Source organism: Cervus canadensis, chromosome 22, assembly GCF_019320065.1.
Source record: "Cervus canadensis isolate Bull #8, Minnesota chromosome 22, ASM1932006v1, whole genome shotgun sequence".
NCBI lineage: Eukaryota > Metazoa > Chordata > Mammalia > Artiodactyla > Cervidae > Cervus > Cervus canadensis.
The window spans coordinates 45,441,986-45,459,273 of record NC_057407.1 but is presented as its reverse complement, the minus strand read 5'-3'; the positions used below and the strand labels follow the sequence as shown (position 1 = coordinate 45,459,273).

At 42.8% G+C, this 17,288-nt stretch overlaps 1 protein-coding gene across 6 annotated transcripts in view; it reads left to right on the top strand.

Moving 5' to 3' along the window:
• The first annotated feature begins 13,407 nt into the window (after window positions 1-13,407).
• CTNNB1 (catenin beta 1) overlaps window positions 13,408-17,288 on the top strand; it is a 47,321-nt gene continuing 43,440 nt past the window's right edge. For all 6 annotated transcript variants that reach the window (XM_043443387.1, XM_043443386.1, XM_043443389.1 and 3 more), the window contains exon 1: window positions 13,408-13,540. The gene's annotated coding sequence lies outside the window, so the exon portion shown is untranslated. The remainder of the gene's footprint in view (window positions 13,541-17,288) is intronic.

The window sequence follows — 17,288 nt, the reverse complement described above, 5'->3', positions numbered from 1 at the left end:
GGTGATTCTGGGAGAGGTCACGGTGCAGGAAAAGCACGATGAAGGTAAAAGGTAAATGCTGATGAGTATCCACTAGGATAGGCACTTTCCTGGTGGTTTGCACTCCCAAGGCAGAGAGCCTATGTTCAATCCCTGGTCAGGGAATTGGATCCCATATGCTGCGACTACATATCCTAACTAAAGATCCCATGCACACAACTGAGACCTGATGCAGCCAGATAAATAATTTTTTTTCAAAAAAAGTATATCCACTAGGATAAATTCCAGTGGGTTAAAGATGCAAACTAATGATTTTTTTTTAAAGATTTATTTATTTAAGGCTGCCCTGGGTCTTTGTTGCTGCAAGAGGGCTTTTTCTACTTGCAGCAAGTGGGGGCTACTTTTTGTTGCAGTGGCTTCTCACTTCGGCGGCTTCTCTTGTTGCAGAGCACAGGCTGTAGGTGCTTGGGCTCAGTAGTTGCAGTGTCTGAGCACAGTAGTTGTGGCACATGGGCCTCGTTGCTCCGAGACTTGTGGGATCTTACTGGTCAGGGATGGAACCCATGTCCCCTGCCTTGGCAGATGGATTCTTCACCACTGGACCACCAGGGAAGCCCCAAGATTTTTTAAAAGAATTATCCGAAAACATGTAATTCTTCTTCTATAACTTGGAATGGAGGAAAGCATTTCTCACCATGACTCAAAATTCAGACAAGACAAAAGAGAAGATTGATGAGTTTGTCTACATAAAAATCAAAACTTCTAAATGGTGCCAAAAAAAAAAAAAAAAAAGAGAGAGAGAGTGAGAGAGAGAGAAGGAAGAGACGGAAAAAAGAAAACACAAAAACGGGAAAAAAAGATGACTGGAAAAATATTCATATCACAAAGAGCTAATCTTCCTATTATAGAGTGATTTTTATAGAAATTGAGACTAATAGGCAAAAGATATGACCATCAGTTCACAGAAATATAAATAAAATAGCTCAAATGTATAAATGTATGTTCAACTTCACTCACAAGTGAAATGCAAATCCAAACGACATTGAGATATCATTTATACATTTCCAAAATTCTGATGACAGATTGTTCAATTGGTTTCTCCCAGAAGCAGACCCTAAGACAAATATTTTAATGTAGGTAGTTCATCTGGGAGGTGAGGGCAGGAAACACCGGTAGGAAGGTAAGGAGGAAACAGAAGGATGTTATGAATGGTGTGTCCTGAAGGCAAGCCCGGAGCTCAACTGGATAACCGTGAAGACAGTGCAAAACACCCTCCAGAGTTGTCCCCTCTGATGAGAAGTGAAGGGAAGTGAAGTGAAAGTCGCTCAGTTGTGTCTGACTCTTTGCGACTGTATAGTCCATGGAATTCTCCAGGCCAGAATACTAGAGTGGGTAGCCTTTCCCTTCTCCAGGGGATCTTCCCAACCCAGGGATCGAACCCAGGTCTCCCGCATTGCAGGCGGATTCTTTACCAGCTGAGCCACAAGGGAAGCCCAAGAATACTGGAGTGGGTAGCCTCTCCTTTCTCCAGTGGATCTTCCCAACCCAGGAATTGAACCGGGGTCTCCTGCATTGCAGGCGGGTTCTTTACCAACTGAGCTATCAAGGAAGCCCTAAGAATGAGAAGCTGGGGTGTTTATTCATCAACTCCCTGTCACTGGCTGATGACTGCTTGTGGGGAAGGAACTCTCAGGAATTTCTGCCCTGTCCACCCCGCAGGCTTGCACACAGGTCAAGCCTCTTTCCTAAGGCCAGAAAAAAGCCCTGGGGCAGAGTTGCAGCTGTAGTCTAAAGAAGACCTCCCAGAGGGCGTGGGTGGGGCACAGCAGCATCTTTCCCAGACCATCCATCAGTGAAGACGCCAGGTCACAGACATTCTCACTGCTGGTGAGAACGGACTGGACACTGTTCCAACACTGGCAGTGCCAGTTAGTTATTGGAAACCTAACAATATGTAGGCTTCCTAGGTGGCACAGTGATAAAAGAATCCGCCTGCCGATGCAGGAGATGCGGGAGATGCGGGTTCCATCCCTGGGTTGGGAAGGGCCCCCTGGAGAAGGAAGTGGCAACCCACTCCAGTATCCTTGCCTGGAGAACCCCATGGACAGGGGCGGCCTGCCGACTATAGTCCTTGGGGTCGCAAGAGTCAGACACGACTGAGCATGCGTGCATGCACTGCTCTCCTGGTACATTCATTTACCCTTTGATTCAGCAGCCTCACTTCCAGGAACTTACCCGACAGTTTAGGTTTGCAGCTGTCGTAAAAGACACATGGCTAAGACGATTTCTGCAGTGCTACTTGTAATGACAAACTCTTGGACACAGTCTAATGTCCATCACTGGGAAGGCGAGAGTTAAAATGCAGCTTTTTTCCAAAGGACAGTTGCTGTACAATATTATATAAGTTACAGGTGTACAATAGAGTGATTCATAATTTTTTAAAGGTTATACTCCATTTATAGTTATTATAAAATACTGACTATACTCCCTATGTTGTACAGTGCATCCTTGTAGCTAATTTCATATGTAACAGTTGAACCTCTTACTCCTCTAACTCTGTGTGGCCCCTCCCCTCACCCTTCTAGTCACCACTAGATTTTTCTCTATGTCTGTGAACCTGATTCTTTTTTGTTATACTCACTAGTTTGTTGTCTCTTTTCAGATTCCACCTATAAGTGATATCCTACAGCATGTGTCTTTCTGTAGCTTTAAAAACAATTGAGGCAGTTCTCCGAGTAGTGGATGTGGTGACATTTCCAAGATGGATTGTTAAGTGACAAAAGGAAAGTGCAAGAAGATGACATATCTTTTGTGTATAAAGGGAGGTAGAAGACAAAGAACACCAACTTGTATCTGTTTATATATGCATAGAGAAACTGGCAGGATACAGCAGAGATTAATAAGAGAGTTAAAGGACTTCCCTGGTGGTAGAGTAGTTAAGACTCTGCACTTCTGCTGCAGGGGGCACGGGTTCGATCCCTGGTCAGGGAACTAAGATCCCACATACTGTCTGGTGTGGCCAAAAATAAATACATTTTTAAAAAGACAGTTAAGGTGAGGGCTGTGGTGATGGTAATGGGTGGATAGGGTGAAATATATTTCAAACACATGAATCTATTATTCAAAAGTTAAATTTAGCAATGCTGATGAACACAGCTATCTGAGGGGCATGGAATTATGTGGCACTTTTGCATAATTGTGTTATGGATTTCTGTTTTGTCTGAACGTTTTGCATGGTGCACGCATGTTTTGCCATGTGAAAGACAGTAGCAATACAACGACTAGGTACAAACAAGGGAGACAGACAACAGTCAAAGATGCACTACCGTGGCAACATTGATCAGAGCAGGTGTTGAACTAAAAAGGAATAGAAAATTACTGGCTGGCTAAAGCAGAGAAAGAACATATTCTTGAAAAACCTTTTAATTTTGTGTTTGGGTATAGCCTATTCACAATGTTGTGAGTTTGAGGTGGACAGCAAAGGGTCTCAGCCGTGCATATACCTGTATCCATTCTCCCCCAAACTCCCCTCCCATCCAGGTTGCCACATAACATGGAGCAGAGTTCCCTGTGTTAGACAGTAGGCCCTTGTCCGTTATCCACTCCCTAACTATCCCTTTCTCCCATCCTTTCCCCCAGAAATAAAAGCTGAAGCCCAAGGAGGTGGGGAACCATTACTTACAGACCCATCTGATGAGGACACTTACCACCACCCCCACTGGACCTGGTTTCCTCTGCTGTCCCTAGGGAAGACGGAAGTCAGGCCAGAAAGTGCAGTTGAACCACAAAGATAGGACAGTGTTTAGATGTTATCGTAAGATATGGGGCAGGTCACCAGGCAGAAATGTCAAAGCAGATGTGATCCAGAACTGGGCCGGGTGAGAACATGAAAGGGACGAGAGCTTGAGACTGGAGGCACATCCTTGAAGAGGAGGTCAGAGGGGCTCCATACCCAAGGGAGGGCGGAGTGCTCTGGCGGATGAGCTGCTACAAAAACCCACAGAAATGTCCACAACAGGGCCACCTTTAATCATTGACAAGACCCGGAGCGCAAAAGCCAGGTGATGACAGTAACCAATCTGTTAAGAAATATCATATTCCTCTTACCCTCCTCGGTGCAAGGAAGGAATCAAGCCACCCTCCTCGCAGCCCCAGCTGGGACAAGGAGGAGAATTTTTGCCTTTGACTGAAGATAGAAGTGTTAAATTGAGACCGTGTTTTGCAACTTAACAACAAGAAGACTTTGTTAAGATGACAAAGACCAGGAAGGTCATGGGTACTCACTTCATGCGGGATCCAGTGGTAACAGGAGAACCAACCCCATGAAGGAGGACACCCCATGAAGGGTGTCGGGTTGGGGTGGACAAAAAAAGTTTGCTTTCAAGATTCACCGCTGGAGACCCAGCTAAGCTGAGTTGAGTAGAAAGTGGACTTTACTGCTGCAGTCACTAAAATAATTCAACCTGCTTATTCACTTCATTTGCTCTAGTTTCAACATCCCAAGCAGAGAATCTGATTGGCTGAGCACTGGCATCATGCACATGATCGGGCTGCCATGGCCCATGTTGCCCACAATACACTACCTGATGAATGCCCCTGAGTGAGGAAAAGGGTTCAGAAAGTGATAGACAAAAATGGACACATATACACTATGATTGGAGGCTCTGCATTCACTTCTGATGGGTACTAGACCCTGCTGAGTCGGGGTGAGAAGAGAGGATTCCAAGAAGAGTAACATAGACCCTGCCCTCAATGAAGTGGAGCCCTACTACTATAGCACCTACAGCCTAAAAGGATCTTTCATCTAAAACTTAATCGCTTAAAAAGCTCTTTTATGTCTATTACATTTGCCCTTGACAACAGCACCGTGAGAAAACTCCCCAGTGTTCACCGTGGTGGCTGGCATGTAGTAGGTATCCGGTAAACATTTGCTAAATGGATGGATGAGTAAAGGAATGGATGGGGAAGGAAGAATTAAATCCACGCTGTGGCAAAAGTACAGGCTTTGCAGTTGTCAGTCTGGTTCAGCACCGCCCAGCGGAACTGGTGATGGCTCCTGATCTCTGCTGTGCAATCTGGTAGCTGCATATGGCTACTGAGTGCTTGTAATGTGCTAACAAGACCGAGGGATTAAAATTTAATTTTACTTCAACTTTAATTCACTTAAATCTAAATAGCCACCCACAGCGAATGGCTACTGCTCTGGACAGTGCAGAGTTCAAATTCCAGTTCTGTTTCCCTAGCTTATAACCTGAGCAAATGGAAGTTACCATGTGGATGACTGACTCTCACCACCACTGTTGTTGCTGCCACTATTAAGAGGATGTCAGGACTCAGAGAGGTTGAAGGGTCTGTCCAGGTTGCCGCACGGGTGCACCACAGAGTGGGATTCGCGTCTCCCATTTTCATTCCCGCAGGGCCTTTCTTATTACCAAGTTAAGCAAGGGCCCGAATACCCCAGAAGGGCAGGAAGAATCATCTGTCCACTGAAAAATGAGTCCTCTGCATATGTTTGTGATTGGTATTCACATAGATTCCACAGTGGTTAATAAAACATAAATTTGTTTAAAAATATGACTAATATTATAGTAGCTTTTTATTATTATGCAGATTCTTAACCAACAGATACTAAAAGTACAGCTACTCTCCTGTGAGGTATCTTAGAATTCTTTAACATTGAAAAGCCATCCTCATCCTCTTTGTTGAAAATGTCATTAGCACCTCCTTCTTAAAACATAAACAAAAGAAAGACATGGGATACATACACACAAAAGAATTTAGTATCTAGAGAAAACAGTGATGCAAGAGACCTCATAAATCAGTATATATTCCAGGTACATTAGCTAGGAAAAAAACACATGAATGGTGGTTTTAACCAAATGGGGTTTATTTAAACTCAGTTAATAGAAAAGATCAATGTATAATTCCCGAAAGGATTCTGTAACAATCAGCAACTATGAGTAATAAAGCTGAGTTTAGTTTTAAAAAACAAATCACACATATTCAAAATAGGTAAAGCAAAGCTTTAAGGCAGATTCTGTGAAAGATTTCAGAATTTTAGAAGAGTGGCCCTCAATAGTGTGAATATAACCCAAATGGTGCCTGTGAGGATCTATTGGGATGAGGAAATAAAATAACTGCAACTACTATATTGACTTTTTTCCTAAAAAAGAAACCAAGTTTCATTGATATTTAATATATGTATTGACAGCAGTACATTATATAATTTAAATAAATAGACATCTAGAGAGCTTATGCCCCCAAATTATTTTCCTAATCAGATTGCATAACTTAAAATATTTAGACATTTTTATTTTAGAAGACAAGCTCAGGTTAAACCTGAAATATGATGTGATTATTAAAAACAAGACAAATATGGAATCTTAGCTATATTAGTTAGCTTTTCTCCTTAACAAACCACCCCCAAATGAGTTGGTTTACAACAACCATTTTTTAAAATTTTAGAACCTGCACAATGTTCCTCATTCTAATGTAAGAATACGGGTTCTGAAAACCTAAGTCGTATGAGCAAAGGTTGAAAGAATTGGGATCGTGATGCTATGCAAAGAGATCTTTCACAGGAAAGAGGAATATGTGTGTGAGACACATACAATCTTGATTTCTTATAGCTTAGATTCTAATACAATTTATAGTGGAAGGAAAAATATTTTGAATGGATGATCCCTTGAAGCAACAGAAATTAAAGCATGTTTTTTCTTTCTCTAATTGATTTTACAAATACAGAACTATATGATTTCAGAGAGGTCCATTTGTGTGGAACGACACAGTCGGCTAACATAAAAATTACTGGAAAATCCCAGAGGAGATGGATTTATTTCATACTTATCAACTTTCCTCATTTTTATGAGAATTGGCTATTTCTTTCTCCTCTTTTTATGAGAGAAACAATACAGTCTTTGTTTCTATTTCTCCCCCCCCAATTCAAATTCTATAAATGTAAATTTAAAATATGGGCAGATTTGAAAATGGATTATGAAGAAAACGCTTTAGCATAAACAAAAGGAAGATGGAGTAAAACGCATGTCCATCACTGCATGAGAAATGGTGTGACAAATACACAGTACTTTTGTCTAGAGAATCGTGGTGACTCAGAGTATCGTGGTTCACCTGAAAGAAATGTGTAAAGTAAAATATATTTAAACAAAAACCCATGCAAATGCTGTGTCCCTTCTGGATACACCTGGAACAGTGTTCTGTTTCAATAATTTTATATCTTCTCCTAGAAATAAAATTTCTGCGAAGCTAAATCAAAATGCTATTTAAAAGATCTATGCCTTGTTTAAGAAACTAATCTACTTTATTGTAAGATTTAGAATTAAAATTTAAAATCATCCAATAAAATAAATTTGAGTAACCCAACAACCTTGAAAATTTATATCAGTGATAACATTTATATTTTTTTGGCTTTTAAACAAACAACCAACTAAGCCTGCAATGAAATCAGAAATGTCATTTCTTTTGGTAGCATTGTTAGGAGAAAACTCAGAAATGACTGTATCCTTACTCAAAGAGAATTTTTTTTTTTTGGTCAAGTGGTTAAAAAAATCAATCTATATGTTCTCCCCCTTATCTAGGCTTAAAGTTATTTTTTGCTGAGTGGTGCAAAATGGAAAATGGACATTTGCTTCTGGCACTGTGACCTTCTCCAGGCCCTGTCCACACTGCCCTCTCTGATTCAGTGTATTTCTGGAACACACTTGTGATACAACCAGCAACCGTTCTCCATAAACACTCAACTTGACAGCAAATGAGAGTTAAAAAAAAAAAAAAGTCTCTCTTTCTCATTAATGAAGAGTGCCACACTACAAACACATTTTCTTTTTTTTGTAAGATGATTTTTAAAAAAGAGACTAATTATCTTTAAAAGATGGGGTACAGCTCAGCCCTGTAATTTTCCTTCTGGCTATATACATGAATACACTAATTTTTGTTTTAAAACCAATAGAGTTCTTAAATATTATGAACTATTGCTGAGTTTTAAAAATAAATCTATAGCTGGTCCATACATTTTCCAACTAAGACACAGCATCAAACCTCCATATATTTAAGAAAGCTATGTACACCTGTATACATACACACTTATACACATACACACAGATCCAACTGAACACTTAGCCACAGATGACTAGACCATTTGAGATATGTTGGTAGGGGATGGGGGAAAGGGGCTGGGGAGGACTTTTTTTTTTTTTTACAATAGGCACGCATAATATTTACTGAACAAGACATTTTGCTCTGTATTTTTTTTTTTTTTAATCTGGGGGGAATCATTTTATTTAGGCTTTCTATGGCATGGGTTACTCAGTTCACAGCAGAGGCACCTGCAGCAAATTAATTTGTTGTAGCACATTAATTATCTCATAGCTTCTATTTAGGCTGCAGCTGTTGCTATTATGTTAATAATATTTTTTATCACCACTGTATACAACAGGTTATGGCAATAATAGAAATCCCTCTCTTTTTTTTTGCACCCCCCCCTCCCTGTTGTTTCTATGTTTCTGTGTCAGAAGGGAAGGCTGGAAGAAATTTAGGCAAATTAAGCCCCACAGCACACTATAATTTTCTATTTCTGAACTGATTTGTGAGAGAATGGGTAACTGAAATTAGCAAAGAATCACCCCACACAAAGATGGCGCGTGCAGAATTTGTGAGAGCGAAAAAGAAGACGAAGGAGAAGCAACAGAGGGACGGAAGACTGCAGTGCTGGGGTGGTGAGTGTTTGGATGGGGGCGGGGAAAATGCTGCAGTTTTCATGAAATAATAAGGTGGGGGAAAAAAGGCATACAAAGAGTAGGTTTTTCATTGTTTGTAAAATATAAACACAGATGAATTCTGTCTTTGGTTTGTTCATGCTTTTCACTCTGCACAGCAGGGATGTTCTTAAGAAGTTGCCCTCTGCGAAATTTCACTAAATGGGAACCGTGGACCCTGCATGATGGGATTATAATCACACCAGCCACTCCTTTTACATAATTTTTTGTTTAAGATCCAGTAAGACTCCCTGTTTTTAATATATATAAAGCGATAGACCTGGATATGTCGATAAACTGAGGGTTTGCGTCCCCATAGCCTCAGTGCAAGCTAAAACAAAAAAACCCGGTGGTATCACATCTACAAATCTCAATGGATTCAAAAACAATATGAAAATTTTTTTAGCTGACAAGAACATGTCTGCTGCCTGCAGTCCCTGCAATAGCTCACCATGTTGCCTACTAACCGAAAGATCAAAAATTATCGATTTCATGGCGCTGCGTGCTCTGGAAAGGAAAAGCTACTTTAAAATTTGCATTGTTTAAGAAATGAGTTAAAAGAAAAGAATTATTTTCTTTTTCCTGAACAGTTTGGAATGTGAAAATGGCATGTTATAATCTTATCCATGATTTACTATAATTCCATTATTTTTAGCAGCTGGAGTCCAGAAATGATTTTTTTCGATGAATTTAGGATTTTGCCGCAGTATACATCTGCAGTCCCAGAATCCTCCGGTAAGTTAATCCTTCTTTCGATGGGAAACGCCTTTAACCTTCTCATGAATGAAATATCTGCAACCATTTTGAAATTTTTAATAGAGGAGGGTGTGTGTATATGTGTGTGTTTGTGTGTGTGGGGGGGTTATGTCTCCAAAGCATGATTTTATAGCAATGCAGCGGTATTTGTCTTAGTTCTTAGAAACATTGAGAAACACCTTTGTGCTCTTTGAATATCATGGATGGTGTCTCCATTGCTTCTCCTTACACTTTCTATGGTAGCATTAGAAAGTACTTCCTTAGTATGGCAAGGACTGTTGTGTCAAACTAGTGAAGGCCTGCAGAACACATAACTCCAAGCACGAAAAGTGTGCTTGGCACATCTGAAGCGGCCATGAACATAACTACCACGGCTGCTGCCACGCCACCACCATGGCCATCGCCTCCCACCACCTCCACTGCCCCTCCCTCGTTCCGCAGTGCACATCAGACACAAGCTTTCCACAGTGACTTTCTGCCGAATTTGCCCACTGGGTTCCTAGATGACTTCTGTGTGCAGGAATAGCCAACCATGTCGTCTGACATGAGGTATTTACAACTACTTAGCCTGTTTAGCTGGAAAGAAATCAAAAGATAACACTGAAGTCTGAGATGATGGATTGCAAATGAAAAGCCCCCATCCATAAAGAGCCCACTTGATGAACTGCTAATGAAAAGGCTGATTCTAATTTTTGTCCAGTCTTTGCAGGTTGTCTGAAAAGAAAAAATTTTCAGTCAGCCTTCTTAGAGAGTTGGCATTCATTGTTTATAAACGTATGGAATATTATTTCGTCTTACCTTTCTGCGGGGAGAGGATTCTTCCCAAGGAGATTCAGATTGTCCAGAAGAGACCACACCCTCGGTTCACTGTTTTCTACTGTTTCTTTTCAAGGAGGGCTTATTAACAATCACAATTATACATTCATTTAGGGGTCCTCATCAAAAGGAGCCAGGCATCCATTTCTTTCTCTCTAAAGGAAGCTCATTGTTTTAGCGTTCAATAAATGTTTAATTAGTGGATCTGATAGATTTAACCATCTTGAAAAGTAAACGGGCCTTCTTGACAATGTCGCCTTGATCAGCATTCCTGTCCGAAGTGCAAAAACAATCTGGGCATTTATTTCTTTGCCTAAAAGGTGATTCAAAGGCACATATTTTAGTGAAGGGACGCTGTACCTTCCTTTAGCTTCCATGGAGTCACTGCTGGGTGTGCCAACGGTCTGATATCATGACAAGCAGTACTTTCTCTGTTAAACCAGCTGGAGACCCTTTTGGTTTCTAGGAACACAGCCTGAAATTTAGGACCATTTGTCCTCTGCAGTTTCACAAAATGGATTAATTTACGTCAAACTCAAGTGGCTGGCTCTGGAAGGAAAATGTGTAAGAAGATAGTCAAGGATTTTTTATGAATGTATGACCCAAGTTCAGTTGTTAAACATCATTTTTACAAAATCATTTCACCAACTCCTCAGGTATTTTGATGCTTGTATTTCTTGTTGGTTTAATGATAATACTTGTCTTCATTTCAGAGAAACTATTCATCTCATATTTTTGGTGAGACAATTGGAACAATTTCTATTTGGGGGGGGGGATAAGCAAATAAAAATTCAGAGCAATTTGTTAAATTCAACTAATTTGTCTGAGTGCTAGTTACCCAGTAGTTCTTCAGTACACTTAAATGTAATGCAAAAAATAGCTTGCTGCATTGTTGCAAAATTTTACATTTCCTTTACTAACATGTGTTTGCTTAAAGTATTACTAGGGATTTTAAATATTAATTATAAATTTAGATTAAGATATCTAAATTATAAACAAATGCTTCAATTATTTTGTCATCTAAAAAGAGAAATATGAATATAGGAGAGTTTTTATCCTTTAGATGTTCTAATGGTGTAAATATTTCTTAATCAGTTTTAACGGTGTGCCTTGTTCAGCAAAACAAAAAGCAAAAACTGAACACAGAAAAAGGAAACCTCTGTTAAAAAATTAATATTTATTAGTCATCTGATTTTACATGTATGACTTTAATCAACTGCATATTCTTTAACTCCATATATGAAGATTAAAATTGGGGACCAGTACCTGAAAAATGACATCGATACTTTTATGTTAGAAACACTGCTTTGATGAAGTATCTTTTTCTGCTCAATCTGTTCAAATTATGACCAGATGATTAACCACAACCATCCTCTACTCTTAATTCTACAGAACTACTAGCAAAGACACAAATGAGAAAGTCATTGTAGACAATGGATCTCACTGTACATCATTTGAGTCTTCGGACTTCTTCCACTGCAGGGGCCCACCACAGCTATGGTGATAGACAGCAGTTAACATTATCACTGGTATATAATAAAATATAATTAAGACAGGGGGAAAATTGAATTTTTAAAGAACATGTTGGCCCTGAAGCATTAGCTATGCCTAAAACTGCACAAGCTACTCCACAATTGAATGAGAGGGTTTCCTGCAGTACCTATGTATAAAGACCTATTGTTTGCATGCATTAATTACAAGGATAAAAGCCTCAAGATAACTTTCACTGTTGCTTTTGGTACTCTCTCCATTGTTTTGGAGGAAAAATAACCATCTAACAATAGACTAGAGAAAGTGAACCGATCATAATTGGTTCAACTTTGACAAACACCAAACCTGCCGATTACAATGGAGACATTTCCAAGGGAAAAGAAGACCCAACTCCAGTCTATTCAGACGAATTAGAAAATTTTTTGAAGAATAGAAAATGAATTTTAAAAAATTCGAAGCTGCCTAATGTATAGCTCTTTCCATAAACAACGAACTTGGATTTCTCAAATAAGTAATACCCTAGAAATGAACTTAGAATGAAAGAAAAAGCCTCGCCCCTCAATATGTTGATCCTTGGTAGCAAAGTGGAACCAGTTAAAAATGGAATCTGTAAGAATTAACCTAGTTGACAGGGCTGTGGAGTTAGTCTATGTCTATCAGTCATCTATCAGTCATATTTGTTCAGTTAGGGACTCCTAAGGACTTGTTGAATTGCAGGCTAGGCGCCTATCCTAACGAGAGTTTGCAGCCTTCGCGAGCGGGGAAAGCCGGCGGCTCGGCCGGGTACTTCATTCCCAGATTCAAGATGAACAGCCGGCAGGGATGCGAGATCCACGATCCGGACCGTGGGGGGCTCTGGGGTGATGTGCGGCTCGGCTGCGAGCCAAGTCCTGCAGAGAGCTTGGGGCCCAGACCGCAACGACAGCGGAAGCACGAACGCGCCGGGGTCCCCTGACCGGGAGCAGGGCGGCGGCGCCCGGCAGAGTCCAGAGCGGGTGGGCCTAGACCTCAGCTCCGGCATCGCCGCCGACGCCCCGGCCCTGAAGTTTCACCCTCCCGGGACGTGTGCCGCCTGCCCCTGAGGGCCGGGGTCCCGATGCCGCCTCCCGCGGGTAGCCGGCAGCGCGCAGCCAGCACCGCATCTGTTCTCATGGCCCGGGGCATGCGCGAGGCCGGGGCGTCGCGCTCGGGACAGTGGAGAATACCGGTGTCGCCCTCCCTCCAGCCCACCCCGGCTCGCGGAGACCCGCGCCTCCCTGACTCGGACTACCGCGCCCTGGGGGTCTGCCCTCCAGTCCCGCGCGGCGGGGCAGCGCCGGCCTCAACCTGGGAGAGCGCCCGCAGAGCGCGCGGGCGCCCCTCCCCTGCCCCGGGCTGGCGGACGGCGGCGGCGGCGGCTGCGGCGGCAGCGGGCGGCTCCTCGGCGCGGGGACTACTTTCCGCCGCCCGCCCGCGCCCCGCCCCTTGTCCTCGCGCGGCGGAACGCTCCGCGCTGCGCCGCTGGCGGCAGGATACAGTGAATCCTGCGCGACTTATAAGAGCTCCTTGTGCGGCGCCATTTTAAGCCTCTCGGTCTGTGGCAGCCGCGCTAGCCCGGCCCCGGGAGCGAAGAGCGAGGGGAGGCGGAGACGGAGCAAGGTTCGAGGAGCAGCTCCGGTCCCGTCGAGCCGCCAACGCAGGCCGAGGACGGTCCGACTCCCGCCGCGGGAGGAGCCTGTTCCCCTGAGGTGCTTGGGCGCTCCTTTCCTTACCCGTCTGGGGCTGCTCCGGTTCCCGCTTCGGAGCCAAACTTCGTCGCGGGCGCGCGGTCCCGGCGGCGGCTGGGAGACGACCCGGCGCAGCCCGAGGCCCCGGGGTGGGGAGCGGGGGCCGGTGTGGGCTGGGGGCGCCGGGGAGGTGGCAGAGGCGGACCGCGCCCGGGGGGCGGAGGGCGGCGGCCGGGCCCGGTTCCGGTCGCGCGGCTCCTTGGGGGCCCCGGGGGTGCCGCTCTCGGGGAGGGGGCGCCGCGAGGGCGCGTCCGGGAGGTCGGGTGGCCAGCGGGGTGGGCGGGTGGGTGGAGGGGGCTGTGGTTTCCGTCCCGGGCTCAGGCCGCGGCTGAGTTTGGGGGAGGGACCCTGCGCCTCGGGATGCGCCGGGGCCGGGGTGGGGGGCGGGGTGGGGACGGGGGACTCCGCCTTCACGGCCTCCGCGGGGAGTTGGGGTGCGGGCGCTGGGCCTGGGACGCCACGTGAGGTCCTATCTCCAGGTTCCTTTTTTCGTGCTTAAGGATGATTTTTTTCGAGGGTTAATAAGAGGTTAGTGATTTTTAATGGCCTGCTGGTGTGAGTGCGCTCGTTTAAATCGGAGCAACTTTAAACCTTAGAGGATCCAAACTGTTGGTGCAGACTGTGCGATGCGCCAGGAGGATTTGCACAGATAAAAATCCATATCTTGCATCTATATTTTCTTGTACGGTGCAGGTGAGTGAAAGCGGGCGTGCAAGGGAGGTCCTGGGAAAAATAAGGGCGAGGGCGGCTGGCTTACTGTCTCTTATCAAGTGACCCAGAGGACTCGGCCTGAGACTGCTTCGATACTTGTGTTCCTGGAGATTCTTTATTCAAATAGTTTCACGGCAACTAAACTTGATTTTGAGAGCACTTTTCAGCGGGGTGAATTTTCCCCTCGCTACGAAATGGCCCGCAGGAAATTCGAGCGTTGCAACTTCGTTCCGTGTTTTGTCTGGAGAGAGGACTTGGAACTGAGACTTTCGAAGTTCGCTTTTCACAGCCTTCTCCTGAGTCCACTAAACTTGAAAGCTTTGCCAGACGGGGTGTAGTTGTTTGCTTCGGTTTCTTTTCGGTGTTGGAGGGAGCATTGTCTCCTACTTTGTATCCTCCAGACATCTGTGGTCTCCCCCCACCCCCACCCCGGGTTTGTGAGTGGTGAATGAAGGGAGACTGGTCTGCTGGTATGCAGAGGTCGGCAAAAGGAAATCGAGGAGTGGTTTTAGTGAAACGAGAGCTTTGTGTCGTGAATAGTGGTGGCTTAGACTAGACAGCAGCTTGAAGAGACGGCTCGCCTTTGATAAAGTCTGGGCTGCTGTTTTTCAGATGGCTCAGTTATAAAGTATTTTGTCTGGAACTTAGGAAGCCGTTTCATTCTGTCTCGGTGTACATTCAGTACCTTTGGCTATCTTCCTGTTAACGTGTTGTCTTAAGAGATACTGGACATAGCTTGAAAAAAAAATTTTTTTTAATGTTTCTGTTTAATATCTGCTTAGATTAGTGACAAACTTTTGTTTGGGAGGCATTTTTTTCTGTCTGAACTGAGGCGGCTGCTACATTTATTTTTACATTTAAGCGCACAAATCTCTGGGTTTTAAAAAAAAGGTGCCATTAATGTTTGCGAATATCTTTTCACAAAATGTGATTAATTTGCGTCCAGTATTCATTATTTTGACCTAGTCTTTGTTCTGAAGGCCATGTACAAGGCCCTAAAGTGATTGCAACAGTAACTTGAAAAACTTCCAGGAGACTATTCTATAGGATTAAAGGAATGCTGAGACTATTCAAGTCTGAAGTCCTTGAGGGGGAAATTGAAAAACTGTGCCACAAAGTTTAGTATAGCATGTAACTTAGAGTCCTTGCAGAGTTCTAGGCTTGAGATTTCCCCAGAAGCTAGAGCAGTCATTTAAAATTGCTTTCAAGAAAAACCAAATGTTAGAAAGTGCCTTAAAAAAGTAAAACATTTAGTAGTGTTCAAGTGTCAGTAAGTATCCAGAAGTTTTATTTCTTTGGAAGCATATCCTTTACCAAGATAATTATGTAGATAATTACATAGATTCCAATATTAAAACCAAATTGAGCTTATTACTGTTACTAGTGATAAATGGGATAAAATTATCCATATAAATGAAGTTGTATATTTTTCTTTTCATAGACACTTCCCTCCCCCACTTCCCATATAGGGAGAGAAAACTTGAAGTAGGCTAATTTCTCTGAGTGTTTTGAGATATGGTTCTTGGGAAAGCTATCTGCAGACAGCCTGTTTCGTTGTTGGGAGGAGTGGAAAGATGGTAGGAGTGGAAAGAGGAGCATAAGTATTGTTGAAACTAGGGACACGGAGAATTCAAAAATTTGAATCTCACTGTTTTATACTTGTAAGTAGCAGCGAAATTAAAATCCCAGAAATAGGTGGTTTGTAGTATCTTCAGCCACATGAAACTTTTGTGTTATTGAAATGAAACAATACAGCATCCAGTTATAATGAGATTTTGTTTCTCTTTTATGGTTTACTCGTTGCTGATAATAACTGCAGAGGAGTAGGTGGTAAATTTTAAGTATGTACTTTGAGCTTGGTTGGAAGCGTGCTTGATTGCCAGCCCAGGGCAGAAAGGATGAATGCTTTTAGAGCAGGACAGACTTGTAATAAAAAGTATTAACAACTCTTTCGTGCTGCGTGTTGACTTGTGACTTTGGTTGTGAAAACACTAGTTGTATTGACTTGGTTGTATTCTTGTAGCTCTCTTTTTGTTGGGAATACGATATCTTTTGTTGAAACAGTTTGAGTAAAAACATTTTTATATCTTGAAAGTAAGTAGTATAACATAGACTAGTAGCTACTTCTGGTTAGTCCGGAGCTTGTATCTTTTGCCTCTTGGACCCGCATTGAGAGAAGACTGAGTTGCAGAATCAGTCCTCCTCCTTTAACAGACTATTGTTTATGTAATACTCTTCTAATTGTGTCTTGATAGATAACTAGGCTAATGGGCTAAAATAAATATATACTTTGTAAGTTCCAGGAAAGGAAAATATGTGATTTATATTGCTTGAAAATGAGTAGAAGTTACCTTGTGTAGTTCTTGATCACTTAAACTCTGGAGAAAGTTCTTTATTTCCTCTGTTTACTTAAGAATGCTGCTTTTGTGTTGTATGCAAGTCTGAGCTTGACCAGGTTTGAAATCTAGATACTTCCGTTGAGGCCTGAACCCTGTATCCCTGAAGCATGTATTTAAATCTGCTCCCTAAGGAAAAAGAAGCTTTTATAAGAGAATCAGTCATGTTAGGAACCCTTTTTAGAGATTAACTATCTTGCTAATTGTGAGCATCTTTTATTTTAGAGGATATTATTCTCCAGCCTGAAAGTCCCCTCAGACCCCTGCAGCTGAGGACAGCAGCGCCAGGCCATGTTTTCATTGCATGCCTTGGTCACACTGAGTGCCCTCCAGTGGATGTAATGTAGTGCTGGTGGTTTCCCCCCCCCATAAAATTTGTGTGAAATATTTTTATGAATAGTTTTGATGTGAAAGCATCAGTCAAGAGAACTTTTGAATTCGAGAATAGGATGTTGATACTATTTTTGCTAGTTAAAAGATTGGCTTTAGAACATGTCATCAGCCATTATTTTGCAGGAGAGAGGTCAAAGTTAAATCAGGAGTTAAATTCTGTCACTTTTTGTAGGAAGTTCTGCTTAAATATAATTATAAACCAAGAACTT